This window comes from Talpa occidentalis, unplaced genomic scaffold, assembly GCF_014898055.3.
Source record: "Talpa occidentalis isolate TD23 unplaced genomic scaffold, MPIMG_talOcc4v2.1 talOcc4.9, whole genome shotgun sequence".
Taxonomy (NCBI): Eukaryota; Metazoa; Chordata; class Mammalia; order Eulipotyphla; family Talpidae; genus Talpa; species Talpa occidentalis.
In genome coordinates, this window is record NW_023605305.1 from 56,503,620 (window position 1) to 56,523,436 (window position 19,817).

Here is a 19,817-nt window from a genome sequence, read left to right on the forward strand (position 1 = left end):
CATACCTTCCATCATTTCTTTTTTTTTTTTTAAGATTTTATTTATTTATTTATACAAGCACTGGGTACAGTCAGAAGCATGGGAGGGTGAGAGAATTCATGAGAGCCAGGGCGGGAGCAGAACAGGCAGACTGATGATACACTGCTGAGGGGAGCAGCGGGCTGCAGGAGAGGTCTGCGCGCCATGTGGGACCCTCGCCAGGCGGCCGGGGATGGAACCGGCGCTGCAGAGGCTCCGCAGCCCAGTGCTCAAATGCTGTGCCACCGGGGAGGCCCATCCATCATTTCTTTCTCCTTGATTTTGCAAAACTGCTTCAACACGAATAATCTCACTTATTCTCTGAGATGTCCAAAACACCCCCTCACCTCTCCTTAATTTCCTCTCAGAAGAGCACTTCTTCCAAGGAAGCTTTTCTTGAAGGGATAGACTCTCTTATTCTCATTCCAATCGCTTCCCAACTCCTCAGATTTTACCACTGTGGTGTCTTCCACATCACAAACTACGGTTCTTGATAGTTAAGATCAGGTATTTACCATAATGGTAGGGAGTAAACTTGCTCAGAGTCTTTGAATCAGCCGAGATGTGAAATGACTGTAAGATAATTTATCACATTTCTCCTTCACAAAGAGGAAGAAAAAGGATCCGATTTTCACTCATGCTTGACACAGAAAAGACAGTAATGATAGTAGGAAAAGCCCCAATAAAGGAGGACTATTCAAAGAGCCAGCAGTTAAGTGCTACCACCACGTATTTGTTGCCTAGAACCAGCCCAGCAAGCATGTAGAGCTGTACCAAGTGAGATGCCAGTGGATGTGCTAGGATTCTGTTTCATTGCCCTCCCTTAGTCTGGTCAACCACAATATTATTTAAGCAAAAATAATTTTGTTTTGAAATTAATGAAGACTCATAATTTCCCAAATTCTTGATCTTAAACCAAGACTTTGTCTGTGCTTCATTTTAAAATCTTCTTATCATGGTAGCTAAGGCAGTGACAGGTATCAGAGGAGTCTGAAGACAGGGACATCAACCCCCTCTCCTTACATGTACAGCTATAGCACAGGACCAGTGCAGCTCAGTCCTGGTTTCCATGCTATAACTTTGCCATTGTAGCTACAGATCTAGTTCTGGTACCTGGAAGACACTTCTATACCTGGTACGCAGGCTAGATGTACCTAGCCAAGCAGCCTAAACATATGTGAGCACCTAGAGGCTAATTAGTGTATCTGGATCATTATGGGAACAGCACCAACTTTGGAGTGAGGCACAGGTATTTTGACTTTTCTTCTACCACTCACTGGGTGATTCTGGACCTTGATATCCAATTTAAAAGAAGGATGAGATTATTTATCTTGTAGAGAAACAAAAGCATTAAATGAGATAAAATATATAAAGTGTCTCACTTAGTAGCCAGGTCTTAGCAGGTGAACAATACATAGGAATACAATTATTATGGCAATCAAAGAAACAAAGGCCTAGGATTTGGGGGTGGGAAGAGAACAAGAGAGATAGAAGAGCTTCATGTTCCAGGAGGGATTAATCGGTCAGAATCAGCTACATAATATGCAGAGCTGAGCTGAGTGCAAATGAAAATGCAGAGCCCCTTGCTCAAAAAGGAGAAAAAGGTGCTATTAGTGGCATAAAGTGTGACAGTTTCTTCTCAAGTCTCTTTCTCTCATCACTTCTCATCATGTGGCGTTTAACAAGCTTAATAATTATTTTATTTTGGGCCTCCCTGGTGGCGCAGCGGTTGAGCGCTGGGTTGCGAAGCTGCCTGCAACCTCTGCGGCACCAGTTCGATCCCCGGCTGCTCTCCAGCCACCGGAGGAGGGTCCCACATGGCGCGCAGACATCTCCTGCCGCCCGCTGCTCCCCTCAGTAGTGTGCTTCGGTCCTTCTGCCTGCTCTGCTCCCCGCTCTGGCTCTGGTGAATTCTCTCACCCTCCCGCGCTTCTGACTGTACCCAGTGCTTGAATAAATAAATAAATAAATCTTTAAAAAATAATTATTTTATTTTAAAATAGTTCTAGATTTGCAGAAAAGTAAAGACAATATGGAGAGCTCCCATATACCCCACATCCAGGGTTACCTACTGTTAGCATCTTATATTATCATGGTACATTAGTCCCAACAAATGAATGCAAGGTATGTTTTATATTTATTCTTTAATATTAATTTCCCTTAGGCATGTAGATACTGTGAGGAAAGCAGAGATCCTCACAGGACCCCAAAATTCACTTAGGGCACATATGCCAATTCATTACATGCCAGCTGCCAAACTGATATGCTGTGAGCCAGAGGTGGGGTCTGGGAAAGTCAGATGGTACCAATGTCCCAGTACACAAAAGACAGGTGACGCCTCAGGGTGCTACCACCTCTGCACTGGGGTATGTTAGATACCTGATCATTGTGGACAGAGGCTCACCCCCACCAAGCCATGGCCTCTTCCTACCATGTTTTAGCCTGCTAACCCAGCAGCTGCCACCACTCCCCACCTGAGACTATGCAAGGCACACACACCCAGCTCAGACTCACTGCACTATCACCCAGATCCCCATGGGAATGGACAACAGCAGTGGTCATGGGTGAGGGCAGAAAGAGGAAGTCTAGATGAGTCCCAGAAATCAGGGTAACGGGGGGCTGAGAACATGTCCTGGAAAGGCAGGCAGGTGGCAGGAGGAGTTCATACAGCACAGAAGTCAAGGCTTGAATCCACTGGAATATACTCTATTGTCTGATCAGACTTCATTGGCAAAACAGAAGATCAGAAACAGTACTTAAGGGGCCCTTCTGAGTTTGGGCCCTGTGCACCTGCATAGGATGCATGCCCATGAAGCTGGTCCTGCTTTCTGTCTTACAAAAATGACTCAGAAGGAACAGTGTTTAACACCACACAAATGAGACTCAAGGGAATAAGCACAGGGATGCGGACCACATAGACTCATGGGGTCGGCTGTATTTGTCAAAAATTTCCCAAGGGAAGAAGAAGCAGGGAGAACCAGCCCCTCCTCTGGTCTGCCTTCTTTCCCTCATTTACTTCAACAAGAGAGGCAAAGGAAGATTTACTTCCTTCTGCAGGTCTGGTCGATATTGCCTTTGACCCTGAGAATCAGGAAGAGAGAATGGACAAATAATTATAATTAATCTGGTAATAATACCACGTTCATATAGCTCTTTTCTCAGTGGAGCTCCACGCACTACTCATTAATCCTTGCAACATCTCTGTGTGATAGACACTGAAGAGGTATAATTATCTCTAATTTACCTTAAGGCACAAGTCAGAGGTTATTAGAGAAAATAGTCCCATCTAGATTTCTGGAAATTCAGATTAGTGTTGAAAATGCATGCATCCCTGAAAAGGCTTTATTTAAATTTGCACCTTACCCTGAGGTCTTTGTCATGCAAAATTGTGTAACTGTTTTCCTAAATGTTGTCACTTCCTGAATCTTTTCTTCCCTTTTCTGATCCAGTAGCATAGGAAGGCTGCACAATATTTACTCAGAACACCTGTTAGGGCATCTTGCTTCAGTTACCTCAATTTGATGAGACTAAATTTCTTTCTGTGAAAAATGAGACTAAGAAGAATACTTACCTAATTCTCACAGGGAAGGAAGAATAAGAAGATACACAGAGCCAGACAGTAACCTTTAGGTATTATGTGAATTTTGCAAATATTACACTTAGTAATTACAATATGTGTATTGTAGAAAATTATTGTGAGTCCAAAAATACTGATATGATAAAAATGTTACCTTTTTATCAAGCAGATCACTATTCTGCATAACCTCTCATGTGTGTATCTATTTATGGATATAATCACGAGATCACACTTTACAAACTGGTAGCATCTTTCTTTTCAATCAATGATCTCTTTTCTGTTCTAATAATTCCAGTTCAAGTACTACTTAGGTCCTAAATTCACCCTGTTTTTTTCATGCAAATCCAATAGAATGGTGTGCGCGCACGTGCGCGCGCGTGTTTGTGTGTGTGTGTGTGTGTGTGTGTGTGTGTTAGCAGAAAGGTGTTGGGAAGAGGGAGAGACACTGAAATGCATGACAGGAAAGAGTAATCAGAAATCTTGGCTTGGCCACATATAGCTAGCTGCTCACATTTGAAACCAGAGCAGATTCTTAGCAGTCGTGAAGTCAGTGGCCCAGCTGTTACAGACCTCAGGAGCCCTAAAAACTGGTCCCATCCTCTGTGTAGGAATGTGTGACCTTATTATCCTACTCTTCTCTGGGAAATTGGGATAGGGCTCTTTACATACCTATATCATTTAACGTTGAAAGCCTAAGTATCATTGTTCTTAGCACAGAGGAGAAAAGCAAGGCTCTGAGAGAAGTGCATTATTCCTGGATCACACGTAATTAGCAAGTAAGTAAAAGCATCCACAATGTACCCCAAATATACATTTTCTGTAACTTATAGCTAAATGCATTTTTTTTTTTGCTGAGGTGCGACTGATAGGCAAGAAACAGCCTGCTTAATGTATATGTCTTGATGAGTTTGAAGGTTTTATATATATATATCTGTGAAATTGCCACAATAGACAATGTCGTAAACTTAATCAACACTGTTTAAGTTTCCTCCTTCACTGTTATGTGTGTATGGGATAGGAATATTTTATGTAATATCTACCCTCTCAACACATTTTTAAGTATATGATACAATTATCGATCACAATTTGCACCAGGCTGTACAGCAGGGTCTAGGATTTATTCATTTGAAACCCTATGCCCTTTGACAAACACCTCCCCAATTCTTTCTCCCCTTCACTCCCTAACTACCATTCTACTTTCAGTTTCTATGAAACTGATGATTTTAGACTCTTACTATAATAACTGTAATTTTAAGATAGCTCTGTATACATTAAAAGCATACCTGCTAAGTCCTCCTCATATTCTAAAGGAAGCACATAGAAATGAAATGTAAATAACCATTTGTTTATCTGCCACAATAATCAGACTCTCTTCCTACCAAAGAAGGTGGTAGGTATTTATAAATATGATAGTGGTGGAATTAAACAGAACAACTACCACAGGCAACACCATGGATGAATCTCATAAACATAAATGTCAAGCAAAAGAGAGCAGACAAAAGCACACAAAATTGCGATTCAATTTCTATAAAGTTCAAAAGAGGAAAAAACAAATCTATGATACACGAAGTCAAGATAGTGGTTACTTTGGAGGGGTAGTGACTGGGAGAAGACGACTTGAGTGGCCTTCTATGGGACTGGGGACTGGTTACCTGGGTGTATTCACTTCATGAAAATCCACTTATTAGACCTACAATTGTGCACTTTTTTTCTGTTTTTCTGATTTTTCAGGTGAGCTTTTAACAGATAGTCCTATCTAGGGAAAGCCTAGTTAAAAAAACAAAGAGCAGGATTTCCAAAACCATGTTTCCTTTCTTCTTGTTGACTTACAGGGTTTGAGAAAATCTCACATGGATAAAAAATAACCCAAAAAACTTGGCATTTATATTGCATAGACCTCAATATTCTTATTAATTCAGAACTCAGTGGAACAGACTGGAGTCTGACCTAGCTCTTTATCAATCTTGATGGCCATTTGTTTACTAGCTGTGTGGCCTTAGACAAGGTAAGTAGACTGATCTCATTTCCATTTCTTCACCTGTTAAATGGAAAGACAGTGTAAAACTAGCTAGGAGAATTAAGTGAAGGATTGCATGCCCGGTATATGGTATGTGCCAGGAAATTTACCCTTCCTCCCCCAGACCTCCCTGTCCCGGTCACTTTCCTGAGGGTAGATTGCCACATAATTGATAGCTGAGTCAGGTGGAGTTCTGCTCCAGTGCTAAGGAGGAGAGCACGTGTAAGATTGCCATGAAATCCTAAAGTGTCCCTCCCGCTGCATGACCTGAGGCTGGATATTGCCTCTTTGTTAGGTTAGAATTTGTAGTTTTTCTCTTCTAAAAGACAGACCTAGCCTGTTGTATCATTTTGCTTTCACCAAATCCTGACTCACACATCAGACCAGTGGACTTTTGGATATAGAGAATTGTTCATCCATTCCTTCCACAAAAATATATTGAATGTCAACTATGTACCAAGTCTGCTGTTGAGTTCTGGGTGATAGTAAGGAATAAGACCTTTGGAATGGTACAGCCCATTGCATGGAATGATTAAATAGGACACTCGTTTTCCATTCCCCAAAATGGTCAATGTGTGAAGCTGACACCTTACCAGATATTTCCTCTTCCCTGTCCCTCACCCCAAGCTTCCAAAGTGGCTTTGTGAAAAATAGGAAAATGTGCCCCTTTATGGCCAACATAGTCTTTGGGCAGAAAGCTTGGAAGGTGACACATAAGTTGAATTTCAGCTTCCCCCACCACCTGAATGAGTACCTTTGATCAGTACCCAAACCACACAATGACTTTATGCAATGACCTGACTCCATCGATGTGGGAACAAGCTAAGTTGACATTTCCCCAGTATGACTGGGAGTGCACCATGAAAGCAGAATACAGAACAGGAGGTCACAGCAAACCATCTGCATGTCTAAGCTCAAAATAAAGTAAACCCTGGATACTGAAAGGAAAGCATCTGAGACTTTAACTCTTAATTGTGAATACCACTAAGTAACTTAAATGACGTGAAACAAACCTCAGTTTTCAAGAATTGAAAATTTTACGTTGGAAGAATAATTGTTAACCTTTAAATACAGTTTTGGTTTTGCAAACAAAATCTCCTAAAGCAAAGGCTACAAGAGGGGGAAAAAAAAGATGTCCCTGATGGGTAAAACTGAAAAGACAAAATCAAAACCAAAAGCCACTATCTTTCTGATCCTTGCAAGTAAGTTATATGTATTAATTGGGTTCTTTACATTCAGCTCATGCCTCTAGCTTTATGCCCAAGCCTCTAGCTCTGAAGATTTCCTCACTAGAGACTTGCCTTGAAGGTAGATGGCTTTTTCATTCCTCTGTTTCTCTTCAATGTACAATGTGTATTGTTAAAATGTAAAACAGTTTCATAATATGGAAATCAGCCTCTTTTACAAGATGATAGATTAGGATATTGACCTATTTATTTGGTGGTCTTGGATTTATTTTCCTCTTGTAGTTAGCAATATTACTTTATCATAAATTATTAAGTCCAAAGGTATAGACATTTGGATGAATATTTGGGAAATGAATTGTACCTGTGTTAGAGGGCAAAATTTCAAAAAAACACATTTTAGCCTTCAGTGAAATGTTCTTAGAACAAATAACAGAACTGGAAAATAGTTATATGCTCTGCAACACAATTCCTCCAAAGGCGGTTTCTAAGCTCTTTGTGGCCTTTTCTTTGGCAGCATTTTCCTAACATGTCCTTATAAACATGGAACTTTGCAATTGCACACGACAGAGATTTAACTGTGGGTGGATTCACCGACGAAGAGGTTCACTGCCCTAAAGGGAAATAACAGTGAAAACTAGGTCATTTTGATGCCAATCTCTTTAGCAAACTCCTCTAAGCCTACGTGTCAAAAAAACAAAAACCAAAAACTCCAGTCACAAGCAGCTTTTGTATATATAACTTGACAGTTTATCAAGCACGTTCACTTGCATAGCTCAGTAGTTGAAAAATAAACCCCTAGAGACAGAAATTATGAAGTTGACATACATTTTCCATCGTGTGTGTGAGAAAATGGATACTTGAGATGTTTAATGATTTGCCTAGTGTCATTCTATGAGAGAGAGTAGGGGAGGGAGGGATGAAAAGAAGAAAGGAGAGAGAGAGAGAAAGAGAGAGAGAGAGAGAGAAAGAAAGAGAATGATAGGGAGGAGCAAGAGTAAGAACCCAGGGCCTCCCTGGTGGCGAAGGGGTTAAGACACGACCTATGAAGCTGTCCACAGCCACTGCAGCACAAGTTAATTCCCAAGCTAGGGAGCTACCCACATGGCACAGCAGACCTCTCCTGACTTGCCTGCTGCTCCCCTCAGCAGTGTATTTCGGTCAATCCACCTGTTCTGCTCCCCACTCTGTCTCTGGTGAATCCTCTCACCCCCACAACTCTGGCCTATACCCCAGTTCTTGTATGCATAAACAAATAAATCTTTAAAAAAAAGTGAGAACCCAAATTCCCTGATTCTAAATTCCATGGTTTTTTGTGCTAAGCCATGGAACCTTTTATAAGTCCAAAGTCCATGTCTCTCTTCTTTCACCCAGCCAGGCATAGACAAGGCACCCACCATCCTACTCCCATTTCCTCTACCTCCCACTTTTCAATGTCCTTACCCCTACCAAAACCTGCTTTCCAGAAGAATTCTAACTTTGGCGTTTCCTTACTAATTTGAGAATCTAGTCATTCAATATACCACCAAATGTGAAAGAAATATAATCATCTATCTATGCTGGTGTTAAAGAGGCAGTGACACAAGAGAGTCATCAGAGATGGAGGTAAATTGTTGTTCAATTATTTTTCTAACAAATCAAATACATTCAAGAAATATTTGTGAGGAATATAGAGTAGTGCTGACAAGTTTCATCATTTGCAATGGATTGCCTGGGTTTATACTCCAGTATCACCACTTACTGTTATCTAACCTTAGAGAAGTTACTTAACATTTTATGACTCAGTTTCCACTCTCATGTAATGAGAATAACAACAGTATCCATATAAGGGGTGCTATTATTTAATTATTAAATAAATGTAAAATGCTTAGGACAATACATAGTATATCATAAGCACTCAATAAATGCTGGCTATTTATCAATGTTTGCTCAATATGATTCAATAAACATTGGCTTAATTGAGTAGATCCTAGTGAGTGCCTATTATGTAAGCTCAGCATGAACCTCTAAGTACACAGTGGAGAATTCTACAAACATAGGTCTCATTTATTTGAAGCCTATATTCTAACAGGAATAGACAAATAATTATACTAAAAATTTATTTAATTACAATCAGGAAAGGAGCTACTAGGAAGTTTAGAGAGCCACAGGAATTTATAACAGGAAAACAGGGGACTCAAAAGCCTGAGAAATGGAGATGAGAGAGACTTCTCACCTGGGGAGGTGAGAGATTTGAAGAGTAAGAATTAGGTTAAAAAGGGAAGAAAGTATTATAGGCAGGAGGAATATCAAAGAGTGTTCAATGAACTGAGAACAGTCTACATGTCAGGAACACAGATGGAAAAAGAATGGTGTGAGGAGTTTGGATCGGGTCATACACAGCCATGTGAAGGGTCAATAAAGTCCAAGGAAAAGGACTTTGGACTTCATTCTGGAAGTAATGGGAACACTTTTGTGAGCCTTATCAAAGGAATGGTCTAGTCAATTTTGTGTGTTAAAAAGATCACTCTGTCTGCTATTTGGAGAATGTACTTGAAGTTGGCAAAAGGGATGAAGAAACTGGCAAGGCTAGCTAAATAGTATTGAAGAGCTCCAGATCTGGAGGAAAATATACACGAATTTGATTTCTAGCTCTGCCATTTATTAGCCGAGTAAACTTGGGCAATTTAGTTAATTTCTCTAAGTTTTAATTTCCTAATCTCTAAAATGGGGGTATGTGGGCTTTTCCCATGGGGTTGTTATGAGAATAAAAGAAGTAATCCACATCAAAGCACTTAGCACAGTACTCAGTACTAGTAAGTATCCATGCCAGTTGATAGTAGCATTATTATTTATTTTATTATAGTAACCTATGTAGGTGACGATGTAGAAGATGATTCTAAGAAACGGTTAGATGATGTAGTAGCAATGGACATAGAGAGAGGTAAAGTGACTTGCAATATTCATGAATTGAAACCAGAGTGGTGGTATTTGGTTGATGTCTAAAATTGCAAGTTACTTTAGCTTTGAGGACCATAAATATGACTTTTGTCATTGTGCTCTGACTTCATTCAGTTTATACTAATTGGTCTAAATTACAAGAGTGCAATGAGCAGTCAGAGGCCATTATATTACTTCACAGAGAGCAATAATTTAGAGGAAGCTTTTCATGTCTTCTGGTCACTACAGGCTTGTCAATGTGAGAGACCACATTCTAATCATAAGATTGCTTGGTAACCATAAAGTCATAGCAGGAAGTTAGTTGGATGACTTAAATCACTGGTTTCCTCAAACTTAATATACTTACCTGCACATCTGACATAGACAATAGCTGTCTCAGACCTTACATTTCTATCTGCCTTTCCAACTTTGTTCACCTGACTACCTCTTACTTGTCTTTTAGGTCAGCCTAGAATCATGTCCTCAATAAAACTTTCTAAATATTCTGAAGTTGGTTTAAGCTTCCTTCTTCTATGCTCCCACAATACCACAAGTAAACCTCCATTTCCAACTGACCATATTTCATTGAAATTATTTGTCTCAGTTTATCTCACCCACTAAATACCCGTCATGCAGCAGGAACCATGTATTATTGGCTGGTCTTGCATGAAGTACAGCATCTAGCAATACATTTCTTAACCACTCAGCCACCTCATCCCATAAGTACAGCATCTATTATCTCGTAGAAGTTAAAAAATATATTTTTGAATGATTGACTTGCCCAACCTATTTACCGATGTGATATCCACTATCAAAAAGAAAGAGGCCTTTGCTACTGAATAGTATTGGGAAAACAATGTCAGGAATTCTTGTCCTTGATTATTATTTATTTTTTTTTTTAGTCTCCAAACAACCATTTTCTTTTTTGCAGATATATTCAGTGTTACCACAGTTAATGAGTTCTATATCTCTTTTGTATTTGTATCTTATATTTCTAGGTTGGCAAGTTTTAATATGGGAGTCATTCTTCTCACTTTAGAGGACTTTTGAAAAACCACATGCAGACTTTGTTATTAAACTGTCATCTAATGTTGTATTAAGGTACCTTACTGCAATTCTCTGTGCCATACTAGAATCTTAAATAGATTTTGACATTGTTACATTAAAGCTACAACTTCAAGCAAAAAGAAAAATATACTACTTCAGGAGCAGCACAGACAGGTCTTAAAGACATGAGGGAAATCAGGAGAGATTTACAGATCAGGTGAAAAAGAATGAGTGGAATTTTGAAAGTTGAAAAATATGAGATAAGGGAATGGGAAACATGAATAAAGACATGAAATTTGAAACTTGTCACAGTGCTCTGACCTATTTGGGAAGAACAAATACAATAATTCTTTTCGGTTGGAACACTGACTTTTAGTAAGGGAGTAGAGATGAAAAAATTTGCAAAAGTTAAGTGGTGAGGACCAAATCTTGGAGAGCTTGGTATGCTAGATTAAGGAAAGTGACTTTATTCAGCAAGCAATGGGGAACCACTGAAAAATGTTCAATGGAAAAACTGTACACACTAAGAGGTTTATTAATATCTCAATACTGTTTCACAGCTGTGTAATGCTTTGAAGATATGGCTCTCTTTCATATGTACAGTCTCTTTTAATCCTTATCATATCTTGTGAGTGTTACCTTATTGTCTCTATTTTATAGAGGAAGAGACTAAAGTTCAGGAAATTTAAATGTCTCATTCCAAATCCCCTTACTAGGGACTTGAATCTGGGTTTTCTAACTTCAAGCTCAGAGTTCTTGCTGTATTACAACACAGCTTGTAATAAGATGTAACCTGATAGCAGAAAGTTGTAAAAATTCTAAGATGAGGTAGAGAATAAGCACATAGTAAATTATTAATATCAGGACTTATTATTTACAGAAAGTTAGGAGTTAAGAAGTAATGTAGGGGGCCTCCCTGGTGGCGCAGCGGTTGAGCGCTGGGTTGCGAAGCTGCCCGCAGCCTCTGCAGGGCCGGCTCGATCCCCGGCTGCTCCCCGGCCACTGGAGGAGGGTCCCACATGGCGCGCAGACCTCTCCTGCCTCCCGCTGCTCCCCTCAGCAGTGTACTTCGGTCCTTCTGCCTGCTCTGCTCCCCGCTCTGGCTCTGGTGAATTCTCTCACCCTCCCGCGCTTCTGACTGTACCCAGTGCTTGTACGTATGTATGTATAAATCAATCAATCAATCAATAAATCTTAAAAAAAAAAAGTAATGTAGACCCATACTAGGGTGTGATGAAATGAAAGAGAAAATGGAAGAATTATTTCTATCTTAAATTTATCTTTTACTTGTAGACTGAAAATTGTCAAAGGAATTTCAATAACTGATGGAGAGTAGAAGCAAAGGTTTGGCACTGGCAGTAAAGGTGTGGAGGAGAAGAGGGCTAGAAATTTTTCAGTCTTCTGAAACATTATCAACTAAAATCTCACCTATCAATAAGAAAAGTGTTTCCACCCAATACCTGGGTGATGGCTCAGATCACATAAGCCTGTGGGTACTTGGCCAAAAGAGAATGAAGTTACATTTGATAGCACAAATGTGGCAAAGAGCAGAAAGTCTGCTACAGATTCTTTTCTGAAAATAAAGTCATGAAGGTGTTCTCAATTATTACAAATAAGATCATTGAGGTTCATCAAGGTGAAGGGACTTGCATTGGGATTTCTGCATTTTACATTACGGTAGTCACATGTGGCTATTGAGTATTTAACATGAGACTGGTCTGAACATCCACACTAGATTTCAGATTGTATTAAAAAATGATGTACAATAGGGCCTCTCTGGTGGTGCAAGGGGTTAAGCACAGCAATATGAAGCAATCCACGGTCTCTGCAGCATGAGTTTGATCCCTGGCCAGCCAGAGAGCAACCCACACGGTGCAGCAGACCTCTCCTGTCTCGCCCGCTGCTCCTCTCAGCAGTGTATTTCAGTCAGTCTGCCTGTTCTGTTCCCTACTCTGTCCTGGTGAATTCCTCTCACCCCTTACACCTCTGGCCTGTACCCCAGCTCTTGTATGCATAAATAAATACATCTTTTAAAAAATGATGTAAAATAACTTCATGAAGTTTTATATTCTATTTCATATTGAAAGAATATTTTTGAAATATTAAAATATTTGGGGGTATCATTTAATAAGAATAAAAACTAAGCCCTGTCCTTGTCCTTACCCAGCAGGAAGGTTTGGGAGGCTTGAATAGATAAAGGGAATTGATAAGGTTACTGTGGGAACTAGGCTATAAGACTGATCACTTTGACCATGAATGAGGAAGTAGAATCCAGAACACATTCTGTGTCAAAAGTCAGAATCCAAGACCAGACATCCCAGCAGATAATTAGTGCAGACTGGTGCCCCAACTAAGAAAGCCCTTCCAAATAGAGTATAAAAGAAAGCCTCAAATTCTATGTTGGGTGCAGACCTCCTACATCTTGCCTCCTGCTCCCTTTCAGGGTATTTCAATAAATCTACCATTCCTGTTCTCCATTGTGTTTGTAATGAATTCTTTCAGCATCTCCCCACCCTGCACCTCTGGCAAGCCCCGATATTTCTCCCCACTGCTTTCACCCCGACACCTTTGGCCTTACCCTACAAAATACATCACTATAACTTATTGCAACTGTTTCTTTTAGTGTTTTCTAGAAGAGTTAAAGTTACCTATGGGCTTGCATTATATTTCTATGGACAGAACTCTTAGATCATAAGGCTCTAGCCAGAATGTGAAAGCTCCAAGGCCAACATTCATCCACCCACAAACCCTTGTCTTAAAAGAAGTGATGGTAACAATAATGATTCGTATTTATTTAGTACCAGTTACAGGTTCTAAGGACTGCATAAGCATGAACTATTTTAATCTTCATCATAATTTCATACTTGGGTGTTATTTTATATGTATAGGTCATTTCATTTTACAGAGGAGAAACAGAAATTTAGTAGTTTTTCCAGAGTTATAGACTTAGTGGAGCCAGAATTCAGACTTCTTAGGCAATCTGCCTCTGTTGCTGTTTGGAATGCCTTAGTGGCTGCCTTCATTGGTTAAGTCCCAAGGAGACATTTGTATTGACTTCAATTTATTTCTTTATTTTTAACTTAACATAAGTCAGGCAGCATGGGAGACTCTGCATCTCATTTAATCTGGAACTCCATTTCTAATTCAGCCTGAATCCAAAATTGATATTCTATCACTTCACCAGTCTGTGAATGAAGTACATTAAAATCTCTCTCTCTCTCTCTCTCTCTCTCTCTCTCTCTCTCTCTGTGTGTGTGTGTTGGGGGTATGGGGGATTCCCAGGCTAAACTGCATGTACTGAAATAGTCCCTCCAGGTGGGTTATGGGAATTTGTTCCTTCTAGAATTGCTCTCCCATCCTAAGCCAGGTTTGGTAATAACTATCCTATTGGAGTCTTTCATTTTCAGTAATTTTTCCCCTGGGAGTCCCTCCTTTTCAGTCTCACCTGGGAGTTGATGGGGAAAAAATTAAAAGGAATCAAATAAAAATAGTATTTCCCTCAGGCAGCCTTCAGTAGCACTGACCATTCATCTCAGCAACTCTGCTTATTTCCAATCTTATCATCAGCTGGCCCCAAGTGTGGGCTGCAACAGTTTAATTAAGCCTTAGAAACATCCAAGCAGCCTAGGGCTGTGTCTGAAAGGAGAAGGGTGGAGATTTAGAGAGGGCAGAGGTGGTGAGGGTAGCAGGAAGGAGACTCACAGGCTCTTTGGTGATTTATGGAGTTGAGGATCATTCAGTAAGAACCACAGGATGTGAATGAAAGCACTTAGAATGAGTAAAGCCCAGTGACTCTTTCTGGGGTGGGGTGTGCGTGTGTGTGTGTGTGTGTGTGTGTGTTAGGAAAGGTTAATAGTTACATGCTTTTGCTCCCTTATTTGTAGGTAAAGGGCAGTTCTTTTATGTGACAGAACTTCCAACTAGCATGCAACCTAATATAAAATTAGACCCCAAGTTTCATGGCAACCCAAACTGACAACAGTAGCAAACAAGAATCTTTTGAGAATCAGAAAAAGAAGCCAAATACCGCGTATGTCACAGTTAGTTTGGTTTCCTTTGGCCAATTTCTCCTGATTTAGCAGTACTTCCGTTCCTGTCCTAATTTCCCCTGGTTTGTAAACTACGTCACTATACTGAACTCAGCTCCAGACTTTAGAAAAACAAAATGTTGTATTTCGGCAATGGTTTTCTTGCCATTTTTACCTCTGAAGAATTTCACTTAATTCTGATTTTTCCTTTGACCCTTGAAAGATCATAGCTTTCAAGCTGTGCTTACTTGTTACCATTTCCCCCTTTCTAATGCAGCATCTAACACAGCATAATGTAATATCTGTTTAAAAGTGATTAAAGATTTCAGTGTTTGGTTTAAGCCAATATTTACCAGTGAAATCCCGCCAACAAAAATGTGCAGGCGAGGTAGAAAATACTGGCTTAAATCAATCTTCCCCTGAACACACATCCAGACGAGACTGTAAATGTTTTGTGTGTCACATCTGACATTCTGGCTCTTTTTGCCAACTTCACACATATGTCAATTTAACATGCACTCATCTTAAAACTGGGATAATCTAGATAACAGATTCCCAGAGCAATTTTTAGTAAAAGTTGTTTTCTTATTTCCCAAGGTGTAGTGTTGTTTTTGGTGACTTTCCCTACATTTATCACATAATATCATGTAATCTAGGTTAAAGGGTTCCCTTGAACTATGAGAATTAGTATTATTTGAAACAGTAGTAAACAAAGGAATACTGATCTTTTAGTAAATATAATACCGCAAAGGTTATTGCAAAAACATACAGCAGACATTTTGAGACGATGTCAGTCTTATTGAGTGGTTGCTTTAATTTAGTAAACATTTACTGAATTGAATTTATTCAATGATTGAATTTATTGAATGAGTGAATTACTGCTGTATTTTGAATGTATTTCAAGTAGTTGTAGTTTGGATTAGAAATTATTTTTCTGAAACTGAATAGCCCGGGCAGCCAGCAGACAGAAGGCCCCAGCTGGCACCTGGTGGTTGCAGTCTCAGAAAAACTGGAGAGGGTGGAGGGTGAGTTTTATGTGGCCAAGTCTCAGGACCAAGCCCAGTGAAAACTTTGAATTGCCGTTCCCATACCGCACTTCCTCTTAGGTAAGGAGACTGGGTCTGCGATGAGGAAGAAGGAATGACTCATCACTTAAAAAGGCCACCAAAATTGCGCTGGCAAGCCCTGAACAGTGCCTGATAAACAGGAGCACTTAATAAATGCTTGCCTTATAAACAGGTAAAATGAGATGTATTGACCTACTATATTTCATGCATCAAGCATGGGATTTTTCAATCAGGTTTAAGAGCAAGTAGTGATAAATTCCTTTTTTTACTTTCCCTACGTCCAAATGCTAGAGTCTGTGCACCCAAAATTGAAGGACAATGGGAAGGATGATAAATGGATAATATCAATCATAACCAGTATCAATTCAGAGGCCACCTAAACAAAATATCTCTAACCTTCAAAATAACCTTGTGAAGCAGATTGTATGATGGTAAAGGTGTACGGGACACAACAGGTGGGAAAGAAAATGTGAAGGGGCCTGGAAAGATTTCCTGGATGTCTGAGTACGGTACGAAGAGGCAAGAGACACAGTGCTCAAGGAAGGTGTGATTCTGGAGGGGAGCAGGAATGCACAGACACAGAGTGAATGAAAACAGCAGGACACACAGGACTGTGGGCTGGCTCATCTGACAAGGACTGAAAGCAGCAAAGGGATGTTTGTGCTTTGAACAGAGGAGGTGCTTAATAAGGGTTTGTGGAAGTGCATTGAAGTAAACTGATTTAAAAGCCAGCTAAAGGTAATCATTGCAGGAAAGACATGGAGTACAAAATGAAATGCAAAGCAGCAAGAAAATAAATCTGACTGAATTGAATTTTGAAGAAAAAAGAGTGAAGCCAGGATGTCAAGTAAACTGCAGGAGTCTGCACTTGGTGTAGGAACAGTCAGGAGGCACTGGAGAGTCTTGAACAGGGGAGAGACATGAAGAAAGGGACAATTCAGGAGCATTAGGCTGGCTGGGGATATAGACAGCTCTCACTAGGAAACAGTTCAGGTTAGGGAACTCAGGAAGACCCTACTGTAGGCCTCTAAGTTGAAAACATGCAGGTTGGAATAGGTGGTGATCATAGTATGAAATGAAAGAATTAAGGGAAAAATACATCTTCATAAGAGATGGGATAAAGAGGAGTGGGGAGATGATAGTGTTCAAAATTTCCACCAATGTTTCTTAGTCTTGGGGGGTCAACCTAAGAGCATTACCACCGACAGATGTGAGTGAGGAAGAGAGAAGTAAGTGTTATTTTGGACCATTTGAGATTGTCTAGATTCTTATATGTTTACAAGGATTTAGGACACATCTCTAGTATATGGACTGAGCTTCACGCACAGACTGTTGCAAAAGTTAACAGTCTAGGGATTATGACCACACACTACCTGGGCATGTGTATTGTGTGCTGGAGAAAGATCAACAACAAACACAAGAGTCTCCCAACTGCCTCACCAACTCCTTGCTCTCCTCCACTCTCTCCTTCCCCATTTTATGTTGCGATACAGTCAAAGCAAACCTGTCAGTGTAACATGTCTTGGATACTTTCTAAATCTGCAGGGCACAAGCCTAATGCAGGAGATTTCTTTCTACTTAACATGTGTAAGGAACCAGGCCAAATCCTCCACTATGGAAACAAACATTGAAGCTGGAAGGGGCCTTACATATTGACTGAATTTAATCCAACTCCTTGATTCCTAGGTGATAAGACCAAGACCAGAAGGGAACTGGCATCTCCGACACGTGGCTGTCTTCCAATAAAACTTTATTTGCAAAAGAGGTGACTGACCTATGTTCCATCTTTGCTAATCCTTTCTATAGCTACTGGTATAACCCACAATACATATTAGATAGAATAATGGTCTTCCACATATATCTACATCCTAATTCCTGCCATATAGATATAAATACACACACACGCACACACACATACATACACTCACAAACACACATATGCACACATATATACTCACAAACATATATAAAATATTATATATACATCATATATATACATATCATATATATATATATATATCATATCTGAGTGCCCCCAATGGATAAGTACCCTTAAATGCAAAAGAGAGAGGTCTTTGCTGATTTTGAATATGGAAGAGGGATAGCAGCCAAGGAAGGCAGGCAGCCTTTGGAAACCGGAAAAGGCAAGAAAGTAGATTTTCCCCTCCAGTCTCCAGAAAGGAACATGGTCTTGCCAGAACCTTGTTTTGGGTTGTTTTAAGCCACAGAGTTTGTGTAATTTTTTACAACAGAAATGGAAAGCTAGTGCAATACCTATGTGAGTTAAACATTCTGCTGAGCCTCCAGAGTTAATGTAGATTTCACATCCATTTAAGTGCCTCCCTTAGATTAAAACGGCTGGTTAAAGAAATCTGGATTCAGATGTGGGGGAATTAAGTAGTTCTTTCAATATTTTTACACTAAAAAGACTTTATGTATCTCCTTGGAAATATTAGAGATATTGAAACAAAATTCCCCTCTATTTGTATTTCTCCAGAGGTTCCCAGTCCCACACACTTGAGTTTTATACAAAAGGAAAGAGAACCTCTGTGCATGAGGGTGAGGATGAGCAGCGCCATGTATGTGAGGTTCAGAGGGGGGAAGTGGGTTGTCAGAAATCAGTCCCTGACTTTCTATTCCTCTAGCATCAGGCTACCCAATGTCCCCCCGCTGTGCTGCTGTGCCATTGACGTCATGGGCAATACAGATTGTTGCTTTAAAATGTGGGTTAGGAGGGAAATGAGAACACGATGTTGGTGACATCTGACAGAGGAGGCAGCATTCCAAAGATGAGCCTGAGCGGGTCTGGCATGCATGTGCTTTTAGGGGTCGCTTCAGAGGTGCAAGCCTCTGGGAATGCACTGAGGTAGGATGATTGAAGTCAAGGGTGCCTGCCCAGAGGCTCTCTCATGTCATGTCGAGGGGCTGTCATGTCGATGTTCTAACCTCCTTCCACACTGTAAACATATTGAAAGCGAAGACTTCTCACAGTGCCTAGGAGTTCCTACTCTTCCATACACAGGGTCACCCCACAGAAGCTAACTATTAGGTAACAGTAAAATCTTTCTCACTTGCTCTCACTCTGACACTGACTTAGACAAGATGATGAAGGCAGAGCTAGTCATAAGGATGATTCTCATTGTAAATTTGGACCATACTATTTCAATTTACAAAGCATTCTCACATGCATTGTCTCAAATTATGAAGTACTAGCAAAGCATGTTATGAAGTATTAGCAAAGCATTTTTTGATAAAGTAAAGAGCTTCGAGGGACTGGTATAACACTCCATAGCTCATAACTGGAAAAAGTCGACCTGAATCCAGGTCTTTGGTTTCTTAGGTTAGCGTTCAATTGCATCTCACAACTGCTCTTCCCTGTCCTTTCCTTCTTTCTGCCTGTCTTCTGGAAACACCAAGTATCCCTTTTGTACCAGACAACACTGACCAAGATGCCAGGGAGACAAAATTAACTGAGCCAGAAGATCATAGGTTAGCAGGGGAGGCAGACAAGTCAATGCGCATATTGTGATAACAACCTAATCTTAGACATATTGAGCACTGCTTGTGCTTGGCATTGTAATGACTTCACACACTATGTAGCTGTAGTGGGGCAGGTCTTATCCTTCCCATTTCACAGATAAGGAAATGTAAATTTAGAGTCATTAAGTATCATTTAAGTCTTAAGGCACAACCAGGATTCTCATTCTCTTTCAAATCCCCATCTCACACCCTTTATCACTATTCCACTTGAGAGCAAGGTTAAATGGTTAAGTGCTAGCACAGAGTTCTAACTGGGGCAGTGAGAGAACAGGGGAAGGAAAAATTGGAGGAGGCTTTCCCTAGGAGGTGGGGTGCTTGCATAGACTGAGCATAGAGAAATGAAACAGTCACTTAAAGATGACCTTTAAGCTTGGTTCCTGGTTCTAAAAACTGAATATGAGAAGAGTGTATCCCAGAAAC

At 40.2% G+C, this 19,817-nt stretch overlaps 1 protein-coding gene across 8 annotated transcripts in view; it reads right to left on the reverse strand.

The window, feature by feature from the left end:
- Nucleotides 1-19,817, reverse strand: part of PDE4B (phosphodiesterase 4B) — a 582,343-nt gene that overhangs the window by 40,053 nt on the left and 522,473 nt on the right. The window lies entirely within an intron of this gene.